At 44.7% G+C, this 27,035-nt stretch overlaps 1 long non-coding RNA gene across 1 annotated transcript; it reads left to right on the forward strand.

Moving 5' to 3' along the window:
• The first annotated feature begins 24,673 nt into the window (after positions 1-24,673).
• Positions 24,674-27,035, forward strand: LOC142832765 (uncharacterized). Its single transcript, XR_012907269.1, has 3 exons — positions 24,674-24,827; positions 25,402-25,526; positions 26,761-27,035. It is a non-coding gene; the product is annotated as an uncharacterized LOC142832765 (long non-coding RNA).

Below are 27,035 nucleotides of genomic sequence, written 5' to 3' on the forward strand. Positions count from 1 at the left end.
TTCAGGGACCAGGATAACTAACTCTTCTTTCTGGCCCTCACACCTCCTGGCCAAGCAACACAACAGAGCTTGCTGTGGTGATGGAACTGCCCATGGTTTCGCTGTCCTGAGAGGGTAGCTTCTAGCCACTGAGCTAGAGTAGAATTTAAGTGGCTAGTGGTCATCCCAGCAGGCTATACCTTAACTATACAGGTTCAAGCCGATCGGAGCAGCTGAATTTGGAGTTTTGTTGTTAATAGAAAAAGTTTCAAAGATTCACATAAAACATGAAGCACATGACTGTTGCCCCTGAAAACATGCCTAGAAGCTGCTGGGAGGAGAAAGAGATGCCATCTCTAAGTTCAGGGCTGTGAGTCACTGAACTGATTGCATCTGGGGAGAGGAGGGTAGGATTTAGGGTTAGGCCACATGGGGAAAGAGGGGAAAGGAAACAGGTCCGTATCAAACCTTGCTGTTCTTGCAAACAGGACTCCCCCATCGCTGATCTGCCTTTAGAGAATGCTCAGAGTAAGCACTATTATCTTAAGTGGCTAAGCATACCCACCCCACATGCTGAGGGTCTTGAGAAGGACTTGGCAGAACTTGGGATCCCAGGCATCTGTGTGCTCCTGAGGAGACAGGGAGGGCGGCCTTGCTCCTGGGGTGTTGCAGGTCTTCCCCCGGCTGAGCAAAGAATCTTATGCTGGGGTGCCTTGGGGGGGGGTGGAGACAGTTCTGGGTAAGAAAACTGGGAGATTAGAATCGCATTTCCATGTTTGGAGATATTAGGTGCAAACCTACTCCTTATCATCAGAGCGAACGTTGAAACAAAATTCAGAGTCGCCTGTGGGATCCACAGCATCCTCTGGTGCCTCAGGGACTGCCCGCCCGCCTGTCTCCACAAACATGAAGCAACCAGCCGCTCCGTTTGTTTTTATTGCGGATAAACGTGTATGACTTCAGTAGGTTCCCCTGCCTCGTGCTACAAATGTAAGCAATTAGTAATGCAATTATGAGATTATTTTCTGAAATCTGCGTTCTGATATCCTCGGTAACTTTTATGCCTTCATACGATGGTGGAGGTCAGGGTAGGAGGGGGCAAAGATGAAGAAACTCAGTAGAAGTTTGGGTTCGGTGTGCCCTTCACCTATTCAGAAGTATCCAGAAATAGAGCTGTGACCACTGATGTCTTTGAGGCACGGGCTCTTGAGGTATCTTGGCAGGGCCCCTTGCCCACCAGTAGGCATTCAACAAATATTCGGGGAATTTCAAGGGAGAAAGGGGAGTGGGCCACAATTCTGTTCATAAGGTATCTTCCCAGATTGTCCGCCCTTTTTAGTTGGTGTGTGTGTCCCCTTTCCCAGATGTTCCCAGCCACAAATAAGGAACAAGGGAGAAGGGAGTTAAGCATACCTAGAGCTGGGCCCAAACAAAGAGGAACGAGACTAAACAAACGCAGGGTTTTTCTATTTTTCCCTAAGCCAAGTAATCCCTTTGATTACATCTAATACCTGCCAAAACCCAGATGGTGTGCCCACCCATCTCCCGTGTGATAATGCCACATTGTGAAATCTACCCATTAATATTAATTGTCAGCCAGAGAACCTGTCTGAACCACTAAAGCTTGGGATTGCCTCGAGAAAGCAGGCCCTGCTTTGGCAGGGATTTTAAGATAATTCTCCTCCGTTCATTCGGTATCTCATATACGTAGAATCTTAAGTAACGGTACAGGAATGCTTTTTTTTCCGCGTGTGAGCACGTGGCCGTCTCTTGCTTTCCGGGTCTTTAAGCCTCGGTTCATTTGGGGTCTACACCTGCTGACCAAACATATTACCTTAAGCTGCCGTGGGCTTGCCAGCAACGTGTAAGCGTGCACCGTTCACCATGCAGAGAGAATCTGAACTCCCTGGGAGCTGTTTGAATTGAAGATGCTAGCATGTGTGCTTGAGTATTGCCTTTTTACTTTCTGTGTCAGGAATTGACTTGGTAATCCTCGAAAAGTATCACACAAATCTCAGGGTGGTCTCTTCTTTCTTTCTTTCTTTCTTTCTTTCTTTCTTTCTTTCTTTCTTTCTTTCTTCCTTTCTTTCCTCTCTCTCTCCCTTCCTTCCTTCCTTCCTTCCTTTCTTTCTCTCTCTTTCTTTTCTTTCTCTCTCTCTCCTTCCTTCCTTCCTTCCTTCCTTCCTTCCTTCCTTCCTTCCTTCCTTCCTTCCTTATTATTGTCTGGGCATTCCTGAGGTAGGCAAGGGGGGCAGAAAGCTCCGTGAAGAGAGCTGAGGTCAAAACTAAAATGCTGAGTGGCGTCTTGGAGAGAACTCAGGCAATGCTGCCTCCCTGATTCCTCCCTTGGCAATGTTTGATTTGGATGGTGATCATCAAGATTCTTCAATCAGTCCACAGCCTGATCTCGAATTCCAGACCATGGTACGGAAGAATCTCAGCACTTCAGAACTGCCGTCTCTGCTCTATTCATGGGACTTTTTTTTTAAGTCACAAAATTTTAGGATCCATTTATGCCAGAAATAGATATGAAAATTTAGTAGGTGTGAGATTGGGTTTTTCCTCTGGAGGCCCCACCCCCATTCTCCTGGATTACGCCATAATCGCCTTTTGACAGAATCCTTCCCATAGCCAACACCTTAAACTTTATGAGTGAATACAAAACGCAGCCCACACACCGTTTTTCGTGTTTGTCAGGCACACACAGCGCGTGAGGAGACTCGTCTGTGCTCCTCCAGCCGAGGTGGCCCTTCGGCATCTCCAGCTTGTTGTCTGGAGTGGGGCTGTGTGGGATAATGCAACAGCAGGGAAATCAGATGCCGGGCAATGGAAACCGGAAACTCTCCGTTCTTTTGGGAGCACAAATGAGTATTTACTTCAAAGTCTCGACAGTTCTTTTATTAGCAAATATTAATTTTAACTGAAAGAAAAAAAGCCTAGAAGACCTTCCTGGTGCAGCCTGCTTAAATAGACACAGAGATGATTTAAAAACCACCTATTGGTATGTAAAGCATCCTTCCCTCTGAAAAGCAGCAAGCCGCGCCAGTGGCAGAAGCCAGTTTAGACGGTTAAATATTTTGATCGTTTAATTTATTGCTATTATTTCACAACATGTAAAAAAAAAAAAGCAATTGAATTGCGATTTTGTTCCCGCTCCTGGCCGACTCTGCAGTTCTGTTTATCTGCTCTCAGATGGGGACTCACACAGCCAATGGCTTTCCCAGAGCAGAGGTGGGTCTGTTAGTGGGAGGCTTAAGTTTCCACCAGCCGGGAATGACGAGTGAAGGTCCGTGTGGATGACGGGAGATGGGCGTCCTGGGTTCTGGACAGAGGAACTGGGAAGTGGTAGTCACCTCCACTCTGGCTTGCCTGCAGATAATTCTGCAAACCGTTTCTCAGTGCCTCGCCCCTGGGTGTGTCTGAGGGACGTGCATGCTGGGTGAGGGGGCTGGCTGTGCTGTCCTCTGCTTCTCTCTCACTGGAAGGTTGAGCTCCATGCCAGAGATGGGGACATGCTGTTATAAAGGCTCTCAGAAGGCAGAAATTAGCACTTTTTAAACCGAAGGTGAATCACAAGGCCTATTTCTGCCTCCAGCACTTCTGGCCAACCACTAGAAAGACCCAAATTAATTTTAAACGTATCTATTCTTTGCGCTCATCAGGGTGGGAGGTGTACAAGTCATTCTGTCAAACAGGAGCCCTTCTCAGAGAGTTTACACTTGACTCGTGTGGTTTTAAATGGCCCCAGATCGGGGTGTTATTGGGCTTGAAATAGTTTACTATTTCGCAGGGCAGACACCTCTACTCCTCAGCTTGGCTCTGAGCAGATTTCCGTGACCAGTTCAGAGACCTTTAACTGCAGCAAGAGCAGTGTTCACAAAATGCCCCCGTCAGGCAAAGAAGGGTATCAGAAATGTTAGAGAAACAGATAAGCCAAACTCAGTGGAAAAGAGGGGAAAGTGTGCTCCATCCAAAGGGGGCATGGAAGGGAGACCCTGTCAAAAAGAGTGCTGCCACGCTTGACACAGTCCGCTTTTTACAATAATCCTGAATTGTAGCGGATAGCACAGCACTGCTTCCACAGTGCCTAGCTTTGGGGGTCCATGAGTCCAAGTGGTAGGACAATGAGGCGTTATAAACCGCTGCATGAGCTAGCCTCTACCTTCCTTATATTCTGTCCTACCTCAAAGGAATTTCCAGATACCTGCAAACCTTCCAGATATCCTCCCAGGAGATCTCTATGGAAAAATCAACACAAAATCCTTAGTAGTTCCTGTTAAACATGAGTTTTCTGGGAGCAGTTTGCCAGAAGAGGGGTGGATCAGTTTGCAAAACAGGATGGAGGTGTATTGGGGTCCTATGAGTTTGTGGAGGCCATCTAAGCTCCACCTCCCGCCCCCAGTTAATGGCCTTTTCCCTGTGGATGTCAACTGCCTACCTCAGGGCTAGAGTCATGGTCATCCACAGTTCTAAAAACAGAGCCCAAGAAACAAGGTGAAATATCTATCCTAAATGTCTTGCCTGCTTCCCCCTCTGCTTGCAGTTCCTACTCAGTTTGGCACAGAACAGAACCTGTGTCTTGATGCCCGAGGGATTTCTAAAAACTTCCCCCTGTGGCCCTGGAACTGCTGCTGTATTTTTATAAACAGAAGAGATCTCTTTCGTGTCCAGTCTCTATCATCTGAAACCAAGTTTCCTTTTGCATGAGTAAATTGGGGGTTAAAAGTCAAAATATTTAAAGTAACTTACTCCTCTCAAGTCAGGACAACAATCAGACATCAAATAGACTTCGTACATAGCACCGTCCAGGCCCTCGGCAGGTTCCTATTGGCCAACAGAAAGTTATTAAAAATCATGGTCAGGGGAAACTAAACAAGCAACCTGATAGCCTGTTCGCAGCTCCTCTTACCTTTTGCAAGGGGAATGTTCTCTAATTTCCCCTTTGATTGTAAATAGAAATCTAGTTTTATTAAGCAGAAACATAGATTATTAATAAGTAAACCACTCGATGCCTGTAAAGCACTTTGAGGGTGAAAAGCCCCTAGTAAATGGCAAATATTATTATTTTTATTGCAAGCTAACGGGAGGAAACTGAGCTAATGAACGCTTACAGATCTCGGAGTAGTCATCACACTGAAATTGGCACACAGCGTAAACTATTAAACTTGTGTCTTAGATAGAGAGCCTCCACATTTTTAAGTTGATTCTTTTTAATTCTTGCCAAGGATGAAAAGCAACACTTATGGGTCCGTAATTTAAACAAGAGGAACTCAAGGGAATAATCAGTTTTCGCATTTAACTAGACGTTATCTATAAGATAAAACTTTGGAAGCACAGCGAGCGAGGGGAAGGAAAAAAGACCTAGACTGGCTCCCGGAGCTAAGTCTTCAGCAAGGCTGTGGCTCTCCGCGAGGGTCACTTCTTTTGAGAAGCAGCGAAGTTAACGCTCTAACCAGAGAGAGTGGAGTCCCGTGCTCAGGGTTCAGGCGGAAGGTTTTCTCGTGGTGTAATCCCTTTGCGTTTTCTGTGCTGTCCTGGTAGACGTGATACGTATGTTGAATTAAATGTTTTCTTTCTGATGTTTGACTTAGGGACCCATAGATAAGGAAATTACAATGGAGTGATTAAGAAGAGAAGTAGAAATTTGATTTTTTTCACAATATTTTTGTGAAGTCAGATGACCCATATTAGTCAAAGTGGACATACTGTCTATTTATGTATTTCAGAAATTTGCTAATACTCATGTGAATATATGTTTAAATAATTTGGAATCCATACTTTTTTGCTTCTTGTTGAGAGGCTATTTATTTATTTATTTTAGACTATCACTATGTAGCCCTGGCTGGCCCAGAACTTGCTATGTAGACCAGGCTGGCCTGGAACTCAGAGAGATCCTTCTGCCTCTGTCCCCTCCCCCTCCCCTGCCCTCAAGGCTGGGATTAAAGGTATGGCCACCATGCCCTGCCTAAATGAGTTTTCAATAACCAAAACAAACAATTTAACAGGGAAACAGATAACCCAGGTAAACACTGTAATAGAAGCTGTTTTGCAGAAATCTCACATAAATACGTCCTTTAGCTAAATTCTGTATGAAAAATTCACGAGCGACTTGAGATTTCTTCACTCAAAATGTCAAAACAGCCTTCACTTTCCAGAGAAGGAGGCTCTAGCCTGGGATCAGCATGAAGGTGGGCACAGAGGAAGATGCTTGAGCCTGCTCCTCTTCTCTGCCCACCTCCAACACATGCACACAGGTAGCCGGTCACTGTCAGCTCCACCCCCCAAAATGGCACCATTTCGTTCTGTGTCCTCCTCTTAGACGAGATTCAGCCTGCAGCAGTCAGCAGCCAAGATGCTAGGGCCTTTGGAGTGGAATATTAGCGGACCCATATTAAAACAATGCTGGCAGCTTTTGCAAGGATAGAGGGCGATTTTCTAATTAGCAGAAGGCTATTTGAAATGCAGCCTGCTGTCCCATTGTTCAGACTGTTATTTTCTGCAGAGTTGGAAGAGTAATCCAAACTCTCTGGAATTTCCCAGGGGAAGCCCTGGGAGGGACAGCTCAGCGCTGAAGGGCACTGGATGGTCTTCCAGAGGACCTGGGTAGGATTCCCAGCATCCATATTACAGCTCACAACCATCTGTAGCTCAGCCACACCCTCTTCTGTAAGAAGAGGCCACACCCTTTTCTACCTCCTCCAGTACTGGTATCCAGATATAGGTAAAACACACAAAACACTTTTTTTTAAAAAAATCCCTTCTAAGTTGTTTTCTCTGTCACTGTAAAGACACTCTTTAAAAAAAAAAAGATTTATTTATTATGTGTACAGTGTTCTGCCTGCATGTGTACCTAGCTGCCAGAAGAGGGCGCCAGACCTCATTACAGATGGCTGTGAGCCACCATGTGGTTGCTGGGAATTGAACTCGGGAGCTCTGGAAGAAGCAGCCTGTGCTCTTAACCTCTGAGGCATCTCTTTAGCCCCCTATATATTTTCATTTTGAAGTATTTTAAATTTATGTTTCGCTTTGTTTTTTTCCCATAAAACCAACTGAAGGGGCCATCTCAATCATCAGTCGATTTTAGAATATTTTAAAAACGCACAATTGTGTGTGTTATTCATCTTCGTTTTTCAATATCTGTGTTTGGATGTGGTTTCTAAACGTTCAGAGAAAGGCTGTGTACAGTGGCTCTGAATAAACATGGCTGTGTGGTTAAAAGGCTTAGCTGCCGTGCAATGTTTATTCTTAGAGGCAGGAGAGTGGCTTCTTATGAATTTAGGTCTTAACCATGAAGGTTGGTAAAAACTTTTACAGTGGCATAGAGAAAAGCGAATTTTGCTCCTAGACATAAAGATTTCAAGGACAGCTAGAAGCATTTAGAAAAAATGGGCTTTCTATAGAAAGACTCAACCACCCCGTGCATGTAAACAGAAGTGCCTGCCAGAAGCCACAACTTCAGTAAAGAGGGAGGAAGCAGCTGAACACCCCCACACACACCTTCCCCGGCCCTCAGCCCCTACCCCGACCCCAAACCCCCACCCCACAAACCCTCACCCCTGTAAAGTCTGAGTCACTGCATTTGCGTGTGGTCCACGTCTGCAGATTAGCTGAGAGGAAATGAAGTGAACTGGCGAGACAATTTGCCCCAGCCATTCTCCAACGTGCTTCCAGGTTCATTTTTCCAAAGAGCTTCTCACCTACCAACCCTTCTCCAGAACTTCACCGTGTTTCCTGTTGCCTGTTGATCAGTCGGGCAGCGGAGGGTGGCATTCGGAGTCTATCCCAAGCTTGTGCCCTCCTCCCTTCCCAAAAGCATTCCTCTGCTCCACATACATTTTGACCACCCCAGGTAACCTGCAGCAGCCCCTCCCCTTGAGGGCTTTGCTCACGTCTTCCCATTTAGTCAAGCCCTCCATGGTCTTTCCCAAGAGTGTCCTCTACTCTGGGTGCTTCCTTGATCTCTTCTTTGCTGGTCGTCTAAAACAAGCCCTACGTGTGTTTTGCAGCCAGATACTCCAGTACTCCTCCCCTGGATTCGGATCCACAAAGAACATGGACCGCTTAGTGCAGCCTTCAAAAGGCCTGGAGGGTTCACACCTTCAGTTTTACCTAAACTGAGGTTGGACGTGTAGGTGGGACAGCATGACTTCAGGTCACGCCCCCAGGCGTATCGTAACCACGCTAGTGATGTGTTGGGTTTCAGCTTACGGTGCTGAACAAAAATCTGTCAATCAATCAAACAAAGGTGATTCCCTGACCCAAGACCCAGCTCAGCATATAAGAAAGAAAGAAAGAAAGAAAGAAAGAAAGAAAGAAAGAAAGAAAGAAGAAAGAAAGAAGAAAGAAAGAAAGAAAGAAAGAAAGAAAGAAAGAAAGAAAGAAAGAGGAAGGGTCTTGCTCTTTGACTAAGATAAATGGACTTCTTTATTTGTAGAACTATGGACGATCCACTTCTTGGGGGCTGAGGATGTAGCTCAGTGGTAGAGCACTGGCCTAGTGTGATATAGACTCTGGTGTGAGTCCCAGCACCACCGCCAGATAGAACTGATGAAGCTGCACATTGCACATCTATTGGATGGCCTATCGAGACACCTTGCACCAGGGGCTTTTGGCTTGCAGCAACATGGTGCATCTTCGCTGATTCCCCAGTTTGGTTAGTGGAGTGGTGGATTCCACAGGGCATGTGGCTATCAACTGCTGGTGACAGCCCAGGACAGTACATCTAATTAACTACTTTCTTCCTCTCTAATTTGTTTGCCATACAGCTGCCTGATTCCATATCTATTTGGTGGGTTATACTTTTTCATCAAAACTTGGCTTCATGGGCTTTCTTCTTATCTCACTCCTCACAGGGCACCAATTGTTGTCACAGGTCTCTGACATGTTGCTAGCTAGTACTAAGAGTGATTGTCCGGTGGTGTTCTACGTTGTCATTTCAACCCCAGCGGCCATAGTTCACAAAGAGCACAACAGATTTGCACAACACACAGAAAAAAAAATACTAGGACCCGAATCTTCTGGTAGAACATATGCAAGTAATTAAGAAAAATATAATTACACACTGGAGAAGGTGGACGCACCAAGCACTTGTTGAACTACAAAAATGCAGCCAGTGTAGCCAGTTTCTTTTTTTAATTATTCAGGACTGTTGTTTATGTTATCATGAAGAAAGGGAGAGGTGAGAAAATATATTCGGTAATTTTTGGTTTTCCCCCATTTGAGCAGATGGCGATCTGTAGTTCAAAATTTGTAACTCAAATTATTTCACATTTTTATTAATCAGTACAATATGTTTTTAAAGCAACAAACTGCACTTAGAAATATCAGTGTAAGTCCCCCAGTTCGCCTAGTTCCATCAGAGAGCAGTTTGAAAATTGAATTTCGTTAGCAATATTGGAAAGCAGGGTATTCTGGAATATTCCGTCTTTCAATAGTGATTATTTTTACTTGGGTATTCGAAGCACCCCCCCCCCACACACACACACAGGGGAGGGACAGTTGGAATGAAAATTGCAATGGGGAGCTGCAAGAAGCGGGGAGAATTTGTTTGGAGATGTTTGCTTTTTTGGTAGAACAAAAAGTGTATTTTGTTAGAGATAAATATTTTGTAGTAAAAAGCATTTTATGTGAAGTATAGATTGGACTTTTAATATAAAAAAGAAACGCTGAGCCGCTCTATTTTAGGAAGGCTTGGCGTCGTTGAAGGAAAGCTGTTACAGCCTCATCTACTGCAATGTCCTCACAACTGTTGTTATCCTGTGTTCCTTTCCAAACCTGTTAAATTACATCAGTGCAGAAATAAGGGAGCATTTTTATTATTATTAATTGACACTCATTTTTAGCTGGCATGTGCTGGCAGGTCTTTCCAGAAAAACCTCAGACTACACCAGGCAGAGCTCTCCCCGGAAAGTTTGGGGAGCATTCTAAAGCTCTGTAATGTGGAAGCTAGGAAGTGTAATATTAAAGTGATAAGCATCTTATATTCGGTGTAATTCACAGCTTCTTTCATTCTTTTTGCTATCTATAGATCTAAATCAAAACAAATTCCGTAAGAGAGAGGGTTATTTCCAAGCCTTCAGAAAGCTCTTGAATATTTTATCATATCTATTTCTATACATATGCTATACATTCCTACATCCCTGTTGAACAAAATCCAAGGTGATAATAAACACACACACGCATGCACACACACACACACACACACACACATGCATAACATACACAAGACTATGACATTAGAATTCCTAGGAGGTATAAAGTTAGCCTTAGCAAAGGAAATAAACTTTGTTTTGGCAATTAAGGAATGCACAGGGATATTAAGTCAAAGAACAATATGTCTAAACTATTAAATTTCTTTCAGGAGGTTATTAAAAATGTATTTCAAATTACCAGAATGGCAGGGAAAAAATAATAACTTAAAAGCAGTTACATTTTCCTTTGCTCATAAGGAGGCCTATTGGATTTTACTCAACCGGATTTCCAAGAAGAATATTCCAGAACACCAAAGGTCCTCTTGAGGACTCAAAGATCCAGTCCCCTCCCAATAGTGACATGTTTTGAGTGGTCACCGCAACCCACCATCAGTGGGTGGGCACTTTAGCCGCCAGGTGGGGTATCTATGGGTCTCCTGAGTTCCTCCAGTTGTTCAGAAACCCCGGGTTAGGACTAACTCGCCAGAAGGGCAAACAAAATCCAGACCCAGCTCCTGGTGCTGCCCAGGATCAAACGGAGCAGGAAGTATGTGCTTATGTGGGGTGAGAAGGGACTCTGATGTCTGAACAGCCAGCGTCTGGGTCTTCAAATGGTTAATTCCCCCAGGCTGTCATATTGCATAAACAGATCCTCCTTTAATAAAATTAATTAGGTTCTGAGCTTTATAGGGTGATGCCCACTGACCCCTTACATGCCTATTGTTCCCAGATCCAGGAGAAAGAAAAAAGGAGAGGCTGCCCAATGGCCGAGAGAGGGATAAAAGTTGGAGGATTAGAAATCCAAGTAGGAGCTGCTAGGGGACGGAGGAAGCTTGTGTTTGCTTCGGAACACAGCTTAAAAAACAAGTAGCCCCCCCCGGCCACCCCCCTCCAACGAGAAAAGCAAGAGCGAGGTGGTGGGGTTTTGTTAATTTCGCTTTTTTTACACGCACCGCGGAATCCAGGCTATGCCGAGCTCTTGAGAAACATCAGAGTAATTGCAGATTGCGGGGACGCAGCTTTAGGTTTTTTCAAAAAAGAAAGAAAGAAAGAAAAATGCCGAGGCGCAGGGCGGGGTGAGGTGGAGGGCACCAGGAAGAGCTGCAAGAGCTCAGCTGGACCCTGCAAACCTGCTTGCCCCCCCCGCCCCCGCCCCGCGCATTTCTGGTGGGTGTCCACCAAGTGGGCATTTCATGTCACAAGTTGCTTCTGATAGTCTTTTAAGTTTGTTGAGGGAACTCCTAGAAGGTGGGATTGGGTAGGGAAAAGCGATGGGAACCTTGATTCTCCCGCCCCCCCCCCCCGGGAGGGGTTTCTTTATTATAAGAAGGTTGAGGTCAAGGTCTCGGGGATTATGTGAGAACATCCCCGGGCACCTCTTGTATAAAATCTTGAGGAACAACAGCAAATGTCGGCCAATTTTGTTGGAAAAGAAAAGAATTTTTTTTGAAAGGAAGAGGGGGAAAAATCGCCGACCGGATGTTTCCAATTACAGCGGAGACAGAGAACAGAAGGGGGTGCGCGGGGGGCAGCTGGAAAGATGGGCAAGATTTGGAGAAGGTGTAGGTTGAAGGTGGGAAGAGATGCGGCAGGGCAAAACGCAAGAAAACAAGGCTCTGCGAGGAGAAGGGGAAAACAGGAAAACGAAGCAGAACTAGACAAATGACAAAGTGTTGAGCGCTGATTTATCGCAGAAGCCTCTGGTCATTTCCATATATTGAAATGCGCCCATGCGGCCAGTCAGTCAATTTCTCTTGAGCTGCTGCCGCTGCTGCCCACGGGCTGCCCACGTGACTCCCCTCAGTCAGCCTCTTACCACCCAGCCCCCGGTGCAGAGAAGAGGAGGAAAGACAGGGTGTGAGGCGCAGGAGGCGGCTGTGTGCTCCAGTGGGCGGTGTGGATGGAGGACGACACATTGTGTGTCTGTGGGGGTGAGGGGGATGCGGCCCAGGCGGGGAGAAGGGGGATCCAAGGTTAACACTGCCTTTCTCTCTGGTGCCCCCTCCTTACCTCTTCTTTTTATTTCTCCCTTCTTAATGATCTAGAAGGGGGACAGAATACAGACACAGAAAACCTGATCTGTCTCCAAACACAAAATGGGGATGGGTGTGGAGGTGGAGATATTTAAGTCAGATTTGATTTTGGTGTCTTTGATATTATGCGTTGCTTTGGTAGTTTCTTAAAGAAAGGCACGTGTACGTGTGTGTGTGCGCGTGCACACACACACACACACACACGCACACACACCCTAGATAAAAGCCAGTGAGTTGTTAAAAATGAATTTGCAGCGTTGGAGCTGTTAGCATCATTCAGCGAGCAGCAAGCTTGATAATTTCCAGGTGTTGGGGAAAGCCGTTGTCCGGGAGCTCTCACTGAGCTTATAAATCCCTGTTGGGAGGGAGAAAAAAATCTTTGGAGGGGAATGAAATATCAAATCACAAGACTCCTATGTAGATTTATGATTGCATAAGAGGCTTGGTCATTTCCATATACTGAAATGTACTGTCCTCCTGAGTCCGCCCAGCCCTTCCAGGAGACTAAGCGTTCAATTCTGCCTTGATCAATGTTGACTATGAAGCAAGAAGGGGAGGGGAGGTGGTGGAAAGCAGGCTGGCACCAGATGGAGCAGGGTCTCGGGGAAGGTCAAGGTTAGCCCAGGCTGCTATTGAGTCGGTAGCAGCCTCGTAGATAGATCTCTGCCTCGAAGGCACCCACTGGGGCTTCTCAAAATCAAATCTAATAGAAAAGGCAGTCACAGAATGAAATCGCTTCATCTGAATGCTAAAATTGTTATTAGGCTACATTAGAGAGATATCAGGCACGTGGTTACCAAAAAAGAGAGTATGCCTAGCAGTTTGTGTGTGAAAGAAAAGCTATGAATATGTTGATGACATCAATAATGGGCGGGTTGAATATATATATACATATATACATATATATCTTGAAGATACACATGTGTACATATATGTACGTCCACACACATATACATATCCTGAACACCAGATTAACGTATTAAATGACCATTTGTTTTTCTTCAGCAGAGGTATTTGAAGTTTGAATTGCTCAGAATTCTTTGGGGGAAAGGGGTGAAAAATCTTTCAGTCCAGAATAGGTGACCCTTACTGATCCTGCAGTTTGAGTCCCCCCAGGAATTTTGTTGGTGGTTTTGGCTGGGTTGTACCTTTGGAGATACATCCTGCACACTGTAGGTGACGTAGCCCGGGCTCTCAGCCTTTCCTTCTGGCCTTGGGACCCTGATTAGCGTCTGTCAGAAGCTTTCTCCATTCCTCATTTGCTCTTGCATTCTTTTTTAGAGACAGTTGTTTCTGGAGAAAACTTTCCTCTTACAGACGGATCTCATTCTCTCGTTCTAGGGGGAAGGCTGGGGCCAAGCCGCCCAGTAGCCACACTAGCCCGTCCTTATAATGGCTTCCCGTGATTGACATGAGGAGATCCATACTAGCTGTCTTTAACCCAGAGCCCCACCATATCCTAGAGAAGGATTTAGTCTTGAAAAACAAGTGTGGGCTACACTAGATTAAACATGATGACTGCACTCCAAGGGTTAATAAATTTAGAATTAACACATCGCCTCAGCTTGATACAGCTACTATAGATGATTTAATATGCAGCCCAAGCAGGTTGTCAGTCAGCTCACAGATGCAGATAAGATCAAACAGTCTCTTGATTCAATGGATTGAATGGTTGTAGTAGTGAGGGTCTAGAAGGTGCGTGATAGAACATATAAGCTGGGTTCTGTGAGAGGCTTCTGCTCCCAACTGCTGTTTGTACACTGTCTTTCCCTAACAGTTCACTTTCTGTAGCAAAAACAGACCCGGGGTGGGGGTGGGGGCTACAACTGCCTTCATCACGTACAGTCATGGGTGCTTTAGATTTTGAGTTAGGGAAAAGATGAGATCCTTTAATACCAAGATGTATTTCTAATTAATTCTGTCTGGCAGTGGTCAGCAATTCCTCTCCCCCCGCCCTCCTTTTTTTTTCTCCATGGCCCTTGAGGTCCAGAGCTCAACAGACAGGCTACAAAATTTCTGGGCGATGCCGATAAAAGCAGGCTCATTGCTGAAATGCTGGGGTAATTTCCTCCGTCCTGTGCCTTGCTCCGACTGTGAAGATCTGGATATGGAAACGAGATGCAGAGCTCAGTTGAAATTCAGACTCCAGCACATCGCCCCTGAGAAGTGTTTACGCTAGGAGAATGCTTACAGTTCTGAAACAGATAGTAAAAATAACCAAGTTGGGAGGGCTGGGACACTGGAGGGAGGCTGAGGCGAGTCCACAGGCAAAGTTAGGTGTCTGAAGCCCAGGCTTACTTTGGTGGCTGTAATCCAGATCTCCATGTGCACTGAACTGTGATTGTGTCTGTGTGCAGGTTTAATTTCCTTTTATCTGTCTCAACTCTAGTATTTAAACAGGAAGCCAAAAACCAATTCTGATAGAAATGTATGTGATTTAATATGATAGACAAGTTTATAACAGTTCTTATGATTTGATGAAGAGCAAGGACTCCTCCTAAACCCATTAGATTCTGTCATGGGAATATATATTCAGGCAATTTAAAAATGCATATTATGTATTCAGTAGACCGTCACAGGTCTGAATTGTACCGTGTTATTCTGCTCTGTCAGTATCTCATCTTAATATGAAAATCTGTAAAGAGTGACTATGGATCCACCAGTTTCCCTATGTCGATAACTTGCTTGCTTCATGTATTCATTTCGTTTCATTTTATTTTGAATCTTAAAATGTCCAGTCCACACTCTGAGCTAATGGCCCACAAAATTTTCCTTTAATAAATAAAGCCATTTGAAGCTGCGTAATGGGTTTACGTGCTGTTAACACTAACTTTTCCCTTTCTGCCCTAATGTCCTAGTCAGCCGTATTCCAGTCTCCTTTCGTAACTGGGAGAAGGTTCTTCACACGTTTCATTCTTGGTAAATGCTATCTTGGATCTTAACATTTTTTCCAGGGGGGGGGAGCTTTTGAGAAAATCCATCTCCGTGTAACCTGTACATGAACAGATTTTGAGATAAAAATGAAATTTCCAAATTTAGATTGGGAAAATGATTAAACTGGGATTAGGACCAGCAGGGAGACTCCGGACCTGGGCATGACTGCTCCCGGAGCAAGGGGCAGTGGGCATTTATTTCACGTCTTAACCAGATCGTAATGCTTCAGAATTTTATTTTCCCCGTCTTGGACAACCTGTAATTGCAGCAGGGGGCACCACCAACATGCGAATTACTTGGACATAGGCAGCTTAGCTCTCTCTGCTTCCTCCACTACTTGGAGGCACAGCCACTGGAAGCAGTCATCTTGCAGAAATTTGCATATTTATGATGCCTCCTGCAGGCTCCTGTGATTGCTTTACAGTCAGGAAAGGTAACAGAAAAATATATATCCTCCTTTAAAACATGAAAAAGGATCATATAGAAACCGTGATTCTGATAGAAGACCAATCCTTCTGAAGCCCGTAGCATAAAATCTGTTCCCTCAACATTTTTGTTTGGTTTTGTTTTAGGACTTTGAAGGGAATCTTCTGGAAGTTATAGAGACCAAGTCTGATTCTCTGAAAATGTATATAAAAAAATACTTAATGTTTTGGAAAAAATTAGCATAGATTTATCCAATGAACGCCTGTAAAGAACAGGAATTCTTACAGGCAGGGGAAAGACGCTCAATAGATCATTTAAAAGCCACGGCACATATATTTTCCAGTCCTCCTCATAAGCAATGAGCAAATGTGCAGTGTACCTTTGGATATAAAAGTTAATTAGGTCTCAGAAGAGAATAACTTCATTTTTATTGGCTCTGAGTTCCAAGGATGCCTTCGATACACCTTTTCTCCCAGCCCTTTTGACCTGCTTAGTGGAGACTAAGGCACCCTGATCTGGACTCTCAGGCCCCTTAGATCTGAATACCAGAGCTTTGTCATTCTGGTTGCTGTTTGGAGGGGCGTCCCAGCAAAGTGGCCTCATCATTAAAATCACACTCAGAAAAATCTTCTCTCTCTCTCTCTCTCTCTCTCTCTCTCTCTCTCTCTCTCTCTCTCTCTAACTCAGGCAATGTGCTGTCTCCTCAGGGACTCCAGTTCATATCGTTTGGCAGTGAACACATGATGTCCGGGAACATGGGGGCTGAAGTTTTAATTCCCAGCGATCGAGGCACCTTGCTTGAGTTCCCTTCTCCTGGAAGGGCCGAGACTGCTCCTGGGGCTGGCATCAGCAAACATCCTCAGTGGGTTTCGAGTCCATTAATCCAAAGCTTTCTCTGTCTCTCCTCTTTTCTGTGAGAATGCCTATCAAAATCAAGAGGGTAAAAAGATTTTTCCCCTGCAATTAGAGTTTATGTAATAAAGATACCATGTAGTAAAAATAATATGTGCTATCAATAATACGCAGTGACACAAATGCCTGACCCGCCTGCAGAAGGGCTCTCTTACCACACATTAGTCTCCACTGCGTGCAGGCTAGGAGCTACCTTTCAGTGTAATATGAGGTGATGTATCTGTCTGTTATTCTGCCTGGGAAAATTCTCATTAAAAGAACTACTACCATTAGCTTATGCTTACAGTGCAACTTTCGCCACATGTTTGACTGCATGGTATCACACCAAAAAATATCTAGAGAATTAATATGTAGTTTTTAAAATTGTTGGTTAGTCTGTCATCCTTAAAAATATTTTTAAAAAGGCACCAAGTGAAGTCAGGGACTCTTTTGCTCCTTTCAGCTCTCTCAGTGAGCAATTTCTTCCTTCTAGAATATTCAAAAATTAGAAGCAGCGAGTCACAGCTTTCAAGGCATTGTCATAAAAGTATTAATTTTGGATGTTTCTACACACCAGATATCATGTCAGCCCTGCTGAGGATAAGTAGCTGAACATATACGTCTGAACGCAGCATTTAAATCTCTCTGTGTCACACTGACTTGAAGAGATTGAAACTCTTGTGTGTGTAGATCAGTGGACAGAAGAGGAGGCAGCCTGGAATTCAGAATGCAGCGCTGAAGCCAAAGTCACAATTGTTTAAAAGAGTTGTCCCTGTATGGTCTGAGGTTGCTTCTCAGCTTGATATATTTTTGCTTTAGGAGTGTTGACATATAATCAATGTTTTTGAATGAGTATCTTTCTGACTCTTTACAATCCTTAAATCAACAGATATGCAAAGGATCTAAAATCTTGAAAAAAAATGCCTTTCCATATTTACTATTAAAATAGTTAATGTACATGGACCACCCCTAATACATTTACAGTCAGAAGCTGGCTTAATTCTGGAAGTCTATGATGTTCACATTTTGTCCCACTTATAATAAAGCTCTGAGTTCAAGATTCAAGATTTTAGAAGATTATGATTACTTATCAGTCACCTTTGAATAGCTCATACTAATATTTTCCATTTTTAAGCCATTGTTTAAGCCAGTTTCCCTCCCCTAAAAATCCCATCTCTGGTTGGTTGGGACAAGGGTTGCCAATATTGGGCTCTGTGAGCTTTACCTCAGAGACCCAGGCTCGCCCTGGCCTGAGAGCCAGGTGGTATAGGCCTTGACATATCCAAGAGGGTATTCCTAGAGCACCAGGCTGCAGACCGAGTCTCACCCAGCATCCGGCTGTTTCAATAGTTTATTTAATTTCAAAATCCAAGAATGAAGAACAATGAAAAGGATATTTTGTCTGGAATCGGGTGTTTTAAACCTCCCGGGAATCTAAGTAAACCACTTTACAAGTTTTATTTATATGCCAGACAATATTTCCCTGCTGTCCTACTCTGTGCTGGGAAGGGTAGGGAGCAAAGTGGCACCAGGCTTTCGTGAGCACAGGCAACTCAGAATTTGGGCGAGTCCGTGACTTGTATTCCATATTCACGGAAGTAACTCTGTGGATACGCATAGGCACTTGGCTGTTTCTGCGAGGCACAAATGCACACAGTTTATGGTCTGTGGTCTGGAAAGCGGTACAGAGACCTGTCCTTCCAAACTATTCAAAACAGTACAGGAATGCGGCCTTCTGCTCTGTGTTTGCGCCTTCTCACTCCCAGCAGCAAACAAACACGCACTTTTAGAATTCATTTCGTTTTTCGAGATGTATTAAGTGCCTATTCCTTGTTCAGGGGCTGCTTCTCTATCTTCACAAAAGTGTGCCAGGGGACAGTCTTCAACACTACCGTGGGGACGGAGTATAGAAGCTCGTTTCTCAAAGGCCACTGGCTGGTGTGGTGGCGTATGTCTATAAACTTGTCATTTGAGAGGTAGAGGCCGGAGGATCAGGACTACCCTCAGATATTACAGCAAGTTTTAGGCCGGCCTGGACCACATGCAACCCTGTCTCAAAAACAAAAACCCATCAATCCCTCCCCAAATGACTGGCTCTCTGATGACATCATAAAAGTTGTGGAAACAATAGGTTAACGTAGCTCTCTATGCCCAAATGCCAATATTCACGTTACAGTCTCATTCCTAAAAAATTGAGCTGTCTCGACAAAAAGAAAACATCTGTTATGACGAGTGACGGGAGCTGCCTTGCTCCACATAGATTTCTCATGGAGGTTTAGAACTGTTGGGGTCCTGGGTCACGAAGCCCTGACCACCAAAGCAGGGCTGGCGGTGTCCATTAGTAGGTCTTTGGCATGTGTAAGAGGGAATCCTACACAGCATGTTTGTGTGTGTTAGTACTTTAAACATAAAAGCCACCCCAGGCAGAGACTGTGTCTCCTGTTTGCTCAGTGTGGTCCTCCATCTAGAAAACCAGCACAATTCTTAGGAGCAGATTCTTAATTCTGTGAGATGCTTTTGAAAGAGGGAGAGAAAAAACAGGCAGGTTGTTATACAACCAGGAATGGCAGAACAGGGAATTTTGTCTAATCTTACCAAGCTATCAAAGGACAGCAAGAAGAGGTAGACATTTCTACCAGAAAGATTCTCTTTGCTGAATTTAGCTGGAAAATGGAAGAGAGAGAGAGAGAGAGAGAGAGAGAGAGAGAGAGAGAGAGAGAGAGAGAGAGAGAGGGAGGGAGGGAGGGGGAGAGAGAGAGAGAGAGAGAGAGAGAGAGAGAGAGAGAGAGAGAGAGAGAGAGAGAGATCAGCATGTCTGCAGCTGGTCAATGGCCTATGGGAGTAATTTGCCATTATCTGTCATGGGTATTGGCTAGGCGTTGCTGAAGTCTGTAAGAAACTGGTGTGGTGGTGCACACTGGCAGGCAGATCTCTGTGAGTTAGAGGCCAGCCTGATCTACATAGTGAGCTCCAGGACAGCTAGAGCGAATTGTGAGACCCTGTCTCAACAAACAAACAGCCAAACATCAACAAACAAATAAGACACACAGAAAGAGAGAAACTGGCAGAGAAGGAACTTAAGCCTGGTGATAGTTTTGATATCCACTTTTCTTTAGTCTCCCAGCTAATTACTGAGGAGATAGATCTACTGAAGCTCTTGTGAAATGAGAATAATTGAAGCTGTACGGTATCTGCTGGCCTGATTTGGCAGTCTGTAAACAGCGAGAAAGTAGAAAAAAGGAACTGCTCTTGGGGAAGTGAAAAAGCTTCCACAGTCAGGTGTGGTTGCTACCTAATATAGGGGCCTTTCTGTGAGAAGTCAGTGACCTAATGGATTGACAGAAGAACCCAACCAGGGCTACAGCTTGGTGCTGGCTCAGAGCTGAATCTGAACATTTACCTTAAACGAATATTCTGCCTGCCTTTTATGGAAAGGTTTTGCTGAAGCAACCAAAATGGGAGCTGCAAACATTTCAACTTTTACTCCACCTTTTAGACCATTTCTGCTGCCTACTGATGGATATATTAAGTATAGAAACACCATAATTGCCACGTCCCACCAGTACCACCTGTATCTCCATCACCATCACCACCACCTCTATCATTACCACAACCACCATCTCCTCCACTACCACTATCTCCTTCACCATCACCATCACCACCATCTCCATCACCATCTCCACCACCACCATCTCCATCACCATCTCTACTACCATCACCATCTCTACCACATCTCCATCTCCATCACCACCACCATCTCCTCCACTACCACCTCTCCTTCACCACCACCATCACCACCACCACCACCATCTCCATCACCACCCCATCTTCATCACCACCACCATCTCCATCACCACCACCATCTCCATCACCACCACCATCTCCATCACCACCACCATCTCCATCACCACCACCATCTCCATCACCACCACCATCTCCATCACCATCACCATCTCCATCACCACCACCATCTCCATCACCACCACCATCTCCACCACCACCACCATCTCCATCACCACCACCATCTCCATCACCATCACCATCTCCATCACCACCACCATCTCCACCACCACCACCATCTCCATCACCACCACCATCTCCATCACCACCACCATCTCCATCACCACCATCTCCACCACCACCACCATCTCCACCACCACCACCATCTCCATCACCACCACCATCTCCATCACCACCACCATCTCCATCACCACCACCATCTCCATCACCATCACCATCTCCATCACCACCACCATCTCCACCACCACCACCATCTCCTCCACTACCACCATCACCACCATCTCCATCTCCACCAATACCACCACCATCATCTCCATCACCATCTCTACTACCATCACCCTCTCTACCACCACCACCATCTCCATCACCACCCCATCTCCATCACCAACACCATCTCCATCTCCACCACCATCTCCATCACCACCATCACCATCTCCATCATCATCTCCATCACCTCCATCATCTCCATCACCACCCCATCTCCATCACCACCACCATCTCCATCTCCACCACCATCTCCATCACCACCCCATCTCCATCACCACCACCATCTCCATCTCCACCACCATCTCCATCTCCACCAATACCACCACCATCATCTCCATCACCATCTCTACTACCATCACCCTCTCTACCACCATCTCCATCTCCATCACCACCACCATCTCCATCACCACCCCATCTCCATCACCAACACCATCTCCATCTCCACCACCACCATCTCCATCACCACCATCACTATCTCCATCATCATCTCCATCACCTCCATCATCTCCATCACCTCCATCATCTCCATCACCACCACCATCATCTCCATCACCATCTCCATCACCTCCATCATTTCCACCACCACCACCACCTCCATCTCCACCAATACCACCACCATCATCTCCATCACCATCTCCATCACCTTCACCATCTCCATCACCCATTACCATTTCTGCCACTATCATCCTTATCATCACTACTCCCATCTCCACCACCATCACCATCATTATTACCTTAGCCATCACCACCAACATCATCCCCATCACTATTATCTCCACTACCACCACCATCACCATCATCACTACTGCCATCTCCACCGTTATCCTCCTCATCTCCATCTCTATCTCTGTCACCAACGCTATCATCGCCATCATCACATTAGTATTATTACCACCATCATCTTTGTTATCTTCTTGCACAGGACTGTCATTAGCCACAGCATCATTAATAAACACTAATTGCATATTATAGTGGTGATATACTGGGTCAATAGTACAGGCTTCATTCTGGCCCATTAGTTAATTCAAGGCAAATCCTTCACGAATCTGTTGACAAGGCCAAGCATAGAATGAAGAGTTGATTTCACAAGTGGTTCCCCCCTCTTTCCTGGGGTACCAGAGATTAGGCCCTACACAAAGTCCTCGCACACAGTAAGAAAGGTGTATTCCCAGCCACTTACAAATTCTATTTTGAGACAAGGTCTTGCTAAGTTGCCAGGCCTCAGTCTAAGAAATAATTGGGGTTATAGGCGTGTGCCACACGTCTGCCTCTAGCTCCTTTAGCTACCGCTTTCTGAGCAGACCAGTTGATACCAGGAAGGTCCCAACGTTTCTGCAATAAATGTTAATAATACTTCCTTACTCTTGCACTTGTGTGCTTAATGTAGATTGTGCGTAACAGCTAAGATACAGAAAGTGCCATGTGCAGACACATGGGAATATAATTTAGCCATAAAGGAACAAAACTCTGTCATTTGTGCAGTGTGAAGCTAGAGGACTTTTTGTTCCAGGCAAAGGCAGGCGAATGTGCACAGCCTCACTCATGTGCAGAAGCTGAAATGTTGGTCGGAGAATGCAAGAGGAGACTCGTGCTGAAGGAGCCTGGGAAAGGTGTGGGAGACACAGCAAGAGTGCCCAAAGCTGTTTGTAGGTGCAGGGTACAGTCGGGTGGGAAGGGTCACTACAGTGGGCGAAAACGGTTGACGGTAATTAACTAAAGAGAGAATTTCGAGTGTTTAAAACACAAAGAAATACGTCAGTGGTTACAGGTATGCCAATTACCCCTTCTGGTCATTGCACATTATATATGAGTATTGATAACTGAATCCCATAAACATGTACAATTACTGTGTCAATTAAAAATAAAAATATATCTGGAAATACCAACTCTAATTTTTCCCGCACAGTTGGTAGGCGAGATGAGGGCACGAGGTACTCTTTTCCTCTTCTCTGGCAAATGCATATTTCCTCCCCTAAAACTGTAACACAGAATTATACCTCTTTGTGTCTATTGTTTTTATAATTTATTTTTATTTTATGTTCATTGGTGTTTTACCTGCATGTGTGTCTCTGTGAGGGTGTTAGACCCACCATGTGGGTGCTGGGAATTGAACCCAGGTCATCTGAAAGAGCAGTTAGTACTCTTAACTGCTGAGCCATCTCTCCAAGCCCTCCTTTTTTTTTTCGTATTTTGTTTTTATATTTCGAGAGAGGATTTCTCTTTGTCGTCCTGGCTGTCCTGGAACTCGCTTTGTAGACCAGGCTGACTGTGAACTCAGAGATCTGCTTGCCTCTGCCTTCTGAGTGCTGGGATTATAGGTGTGCCCCACCATTGCTTGGTACCTCTGTGTATATATCTGGTGTGACAATATACCTGGTATATAGCCTTAATTTTTTTTCTGTGTGTGGATAAATGGATAGATACACACACATACAAATATGCACACAAACCCCGTTATATACACATACACTAACACAATAAAATAATAAAAACTTACAAGAATAGCGGAGATCTTGTCCAAATAAAGGACTAACTGCCTATAAAATTCCCTTTCAGACAGTGAAGTCATAGCTAGAAGTTGGCAGTAAGACCATCTGAAACTACTAAAAATCATTTTTGCAATGGAGAGAGGGAGATAGGAGAGAGAGAGAGAGAGAGAGAGAGAGAGAGAGAGAGAGAGAGAGAGAGATCCAAAACCTTCCACAGCTGAGTTATTTTGCCTTTTATAAAACAACTTCACATCTGGACTGATAACTTGAATTCCACCCAGTGCCATTTAAACAGCCCAAGTTATAAACCTCTTAAACTTGGGGTTTATAATAGAAACACTGACAGACCCTTAACTATAGTGCCTCATAGTAATGAAAGCACAACTATTTCATTACAGCAGTGTCTGGCGAGGCTGCTATAATTAAGAGTCTGTCAGCGTTTCCATTATAAACCCAAATTTTAAGAGGTTTTTAACTCACATTGTTTTAAATCACACTGGGCTGAAACTTGCTGTACGAAATGTCAGGCCAGATGTGTGTGTGTGTGTGTGTGTGTGTGTGTGTGTGTGTGTGCCCGTGCGTGTGTGTATGTGTTGCTTTTCCTTTTGTTTACAAAAGGGAATGAAGAAAAGCGGAAGAAAAAGGAAGCAAATAGGTGAAAGCTGTTTTAAAGTTTGGTTGTGAAAAACCGCATTGACAAAATAGTTTCCTTTTAGCAGGACAAGATTTGTGGGGAGAGGGTAGAGAATAGAGTCCAACCTGTATCTTTGCTTTTTTCCTGGAGTAGATTGGTATTTATCCAAAAAGCATTGTTAAAGGAAAAATGTATCATTGCACCCTGGGTTCTTGAAACTGGCCAGTTTGGAAGCTTGTTACAACGTAAGCTGCTGGAGCAATGCACATATTGCCTTCTATTGTTAACTGTTCAGCTGCTAGATGTTTGGGGTGATCTTCTGAGCTGTCCCTGGTAGGAATGACTTTAAGGCTTAAATGAGCTCTCACTGTAGGACTGCCTCACCAAAGCCCTATTGGTTTTTGGGGAAATTAATATAGTTTGGGTGGTTAGGAATTGGTTTTATGGGTATGGTAAGAGGATTTGTAGTTGGTTAGTTCATTGACTCAAAGGCAGTTTATTGAGCATTTACTGTGTCCTGAGTATTGTAGCAAGAATCCCTAATACACTACAGTCAGTGGACATACAGCCTTGTACCTATGTGTCTTTTATGCAAAAGCTGGGATGTTAAATTAAGACTTTCACTCAGGATTGTTCTAACCAGAACTTCTTGTCTATTGAGATGAGTCCCTTAACTGTGACGATTGCTCCTCTTTCTCATGCATGATTGACTGAACACACAGCAGCCTGGTCCAGGGCCAGACCCACCCTTTCCTTTTCTCTTAGATAGGTGCATCAGGATGTATGAAGCAACCTGCCAGCCCCTCAGAAATCCAGGCAGCCACTGGAGAAAGACGTCAGACTGATGGATCTCTCAGGATGGGGGAAGCTGTGCCTTCCAAGCCCACCCCAGAGGAAGAGTTAAGCCTTTGAGGAAGGGGCAGCACTGTCTACTCTTGGGAGCCTCCTTAGGTCCAGGCATCAGGTAAGTTAGGCAGCAGGGGCAAAGCCTCTCGCTCACTCCTCTACTCAAACACAGTCTCGGCTCCTCGGAATGCATTGTCTAACAAACAGCAATGGGGCTAGCAGCCCCCTCTCCACAGTCCCAGAGTTGAAACCTGTGCTGAATGCAGGGTCCTAGCTGAAAGATGACTGCCCCTTTTCTATTTTCTGGTCTGTCAATTAGGTAACAACATCAACAAAAATAGATAAATAAAAAATAAATAAAAAAGAAGGAAAAAGGATGAATAAAAAGCAAGATGGGACGGATTGCATTTTAATCATTCAATTATTCATTTATTTATTTTTGTCTATAAAAGTGTTTCACCCTAAACGCAGACAGTGAATATTTTAATCTTGTAGTTTTCATCGAGACAGACTTTTTAACTCTTGGTTCTCCAGTTCGCAGCGAGTCCCGGGTGTCAGGGGATGCTCACAGAGGGCTGGGGCTATAGTAAGCCTCCCTCTAGAGCTGTTTGTTGACCACATGCACGTTCAGAGCCCTGAAGCTAAAAGCACTTTACACCATAAAATAAAAGCACTGTCTTTTTTTCTAAAAGGTTACGTCTGGAGGCCACGCGGCTCATACTTCATACCGAAAACTACTGAAAGGACCATGAAACCCTCTGTGATTTACACCCTCTCTCTGCATTAGGGTATAGATCTACTCGACTCTAAAAATACGGTGGGTTCCTAACCGACGTGAATATATGTGCATTATTTCAGAAAGTCTGTTAGAAAACTTGTCAACACATTATAAAGCATAAACCAGGACTTGGCTATTAAGTACGGAGATCAGAGGCAGAATATATACTGCAGGAAGTATGGGGAGGCTCCTCCGCCGGCAAGATAAAAGGGGGTGGGGAGGGAAAAGGAGGGGTCGTCTGCTGGCCTAGGGTTTAGGCACTGTCGTCACTACAGGTTTGGGAAAGAGCCCACCGAGGTCTCTCAAATCAAGCAGCAAGGGTTCTACAACCCCAACGAAGTTAAACTGAACAGCTAGAAAATAATTCTATCGTTGTCATAATTTACTACTTTCTAAAAGCCATTTCTGGAAAGGTAAAAACACTTATTGTGTACCCAAGTGTGCACATTTAAAGTGACCTTTCACCCCGCTCCACAACACCACCTGCATCATTAATCAATACTTATGTAATATTTTCAAATCTCTTAGAACGCCACGTTTTTACTTCTTTAAACACTCATATACACTTCCCCTCCCCCACCTTCGGGCGCTGGAGTGAACATTCAGCAGCCAGGAGGGAGGGGCATCATCGGGACCCGCGAGCACGAGGGACCCGGAGGGGGGCCGGCTAGGACAGATCAAATGCCGACGCAGAGCCCTGGTTTTCTGAGCTGGGTGAAATCTGGTTGGGGGGGAGGGGCGGGAGCGGATGGCAGGTCCCATTTCACCCTGGGCATTTTATGATGGAGAAATTAAATATATGTTAATCGTGGAAACGTTGCCGCTTTACCTCTGCACTGGCACCCAGGGCAAGCAGCTGCAACTGGCTTTTTAATGTATGTCTTCAGATGTGGCTTCCGAAGGAACCCCCCCGGAATCTGAAACAAGTGCAATAACACAGCAGACCTACTTGTAACTAAGTGCTTAATTTCCTATGATTTTTTTTAAAAAAGAAAATCAATAAAAATGGTGCCAGTTATTTATTGGAAATAACCACAGATAGTGGCCCTGATAGGGTGCCGGTTTTAGAGAGCACACGATTGTGTAATGAATTGTAATTCAGAAGACTGTTAAATGTGAACCACAGAACCTTTCAGAGGTAATAAAGTCATTACTTTTTACACTACAGCCAAGCCTGAAAAGCTTTATACACACCGTTATATATAAATCACACATATACAGTATATATTTCTACAGCACAATTTGTCCATGTATCTGTCTCCTTTCTGTACAGACTTTTATGGATGAGAACAAGATTCAAATCTGCCCAACCGGTCTTGAACGAGCCTGGCTTACTATTGTTACCTACAGGGGCATTTATTTATTTATTTTCCCGAGGCCTCCAGGCTGAACTTTCGCTCTCAGCCTACCTACCCTCCAGAGGTCCACCTCGGAGTCCTGCCTCCCCTGGCACCCCCCGCAGCGGCATTCTCTTGGTGATTCTAAGGCTGGTTTAACAAGCAAAAAATCGAGGAAGAGGTGCTGGCCAGCTCTGAAGAACTCAGTGAA

The sequence above is a fragment of the Microtus pennsylvanicus genome, chromosome 12 (assembly GCF_037038515.1).
Source record: "Microtus pennsylvanicus isolate mMicPen1 chromosome 12, mMicPen1.hap1, whole genome shotgun sequence".
Taxonomy (NCBI): domain Eukaryota; kingdom Metazoa; phylum Chordata; class Mammalia; order Rodentia; family Cricetidae; genus Microtus; species Microtus pennsylvanicus.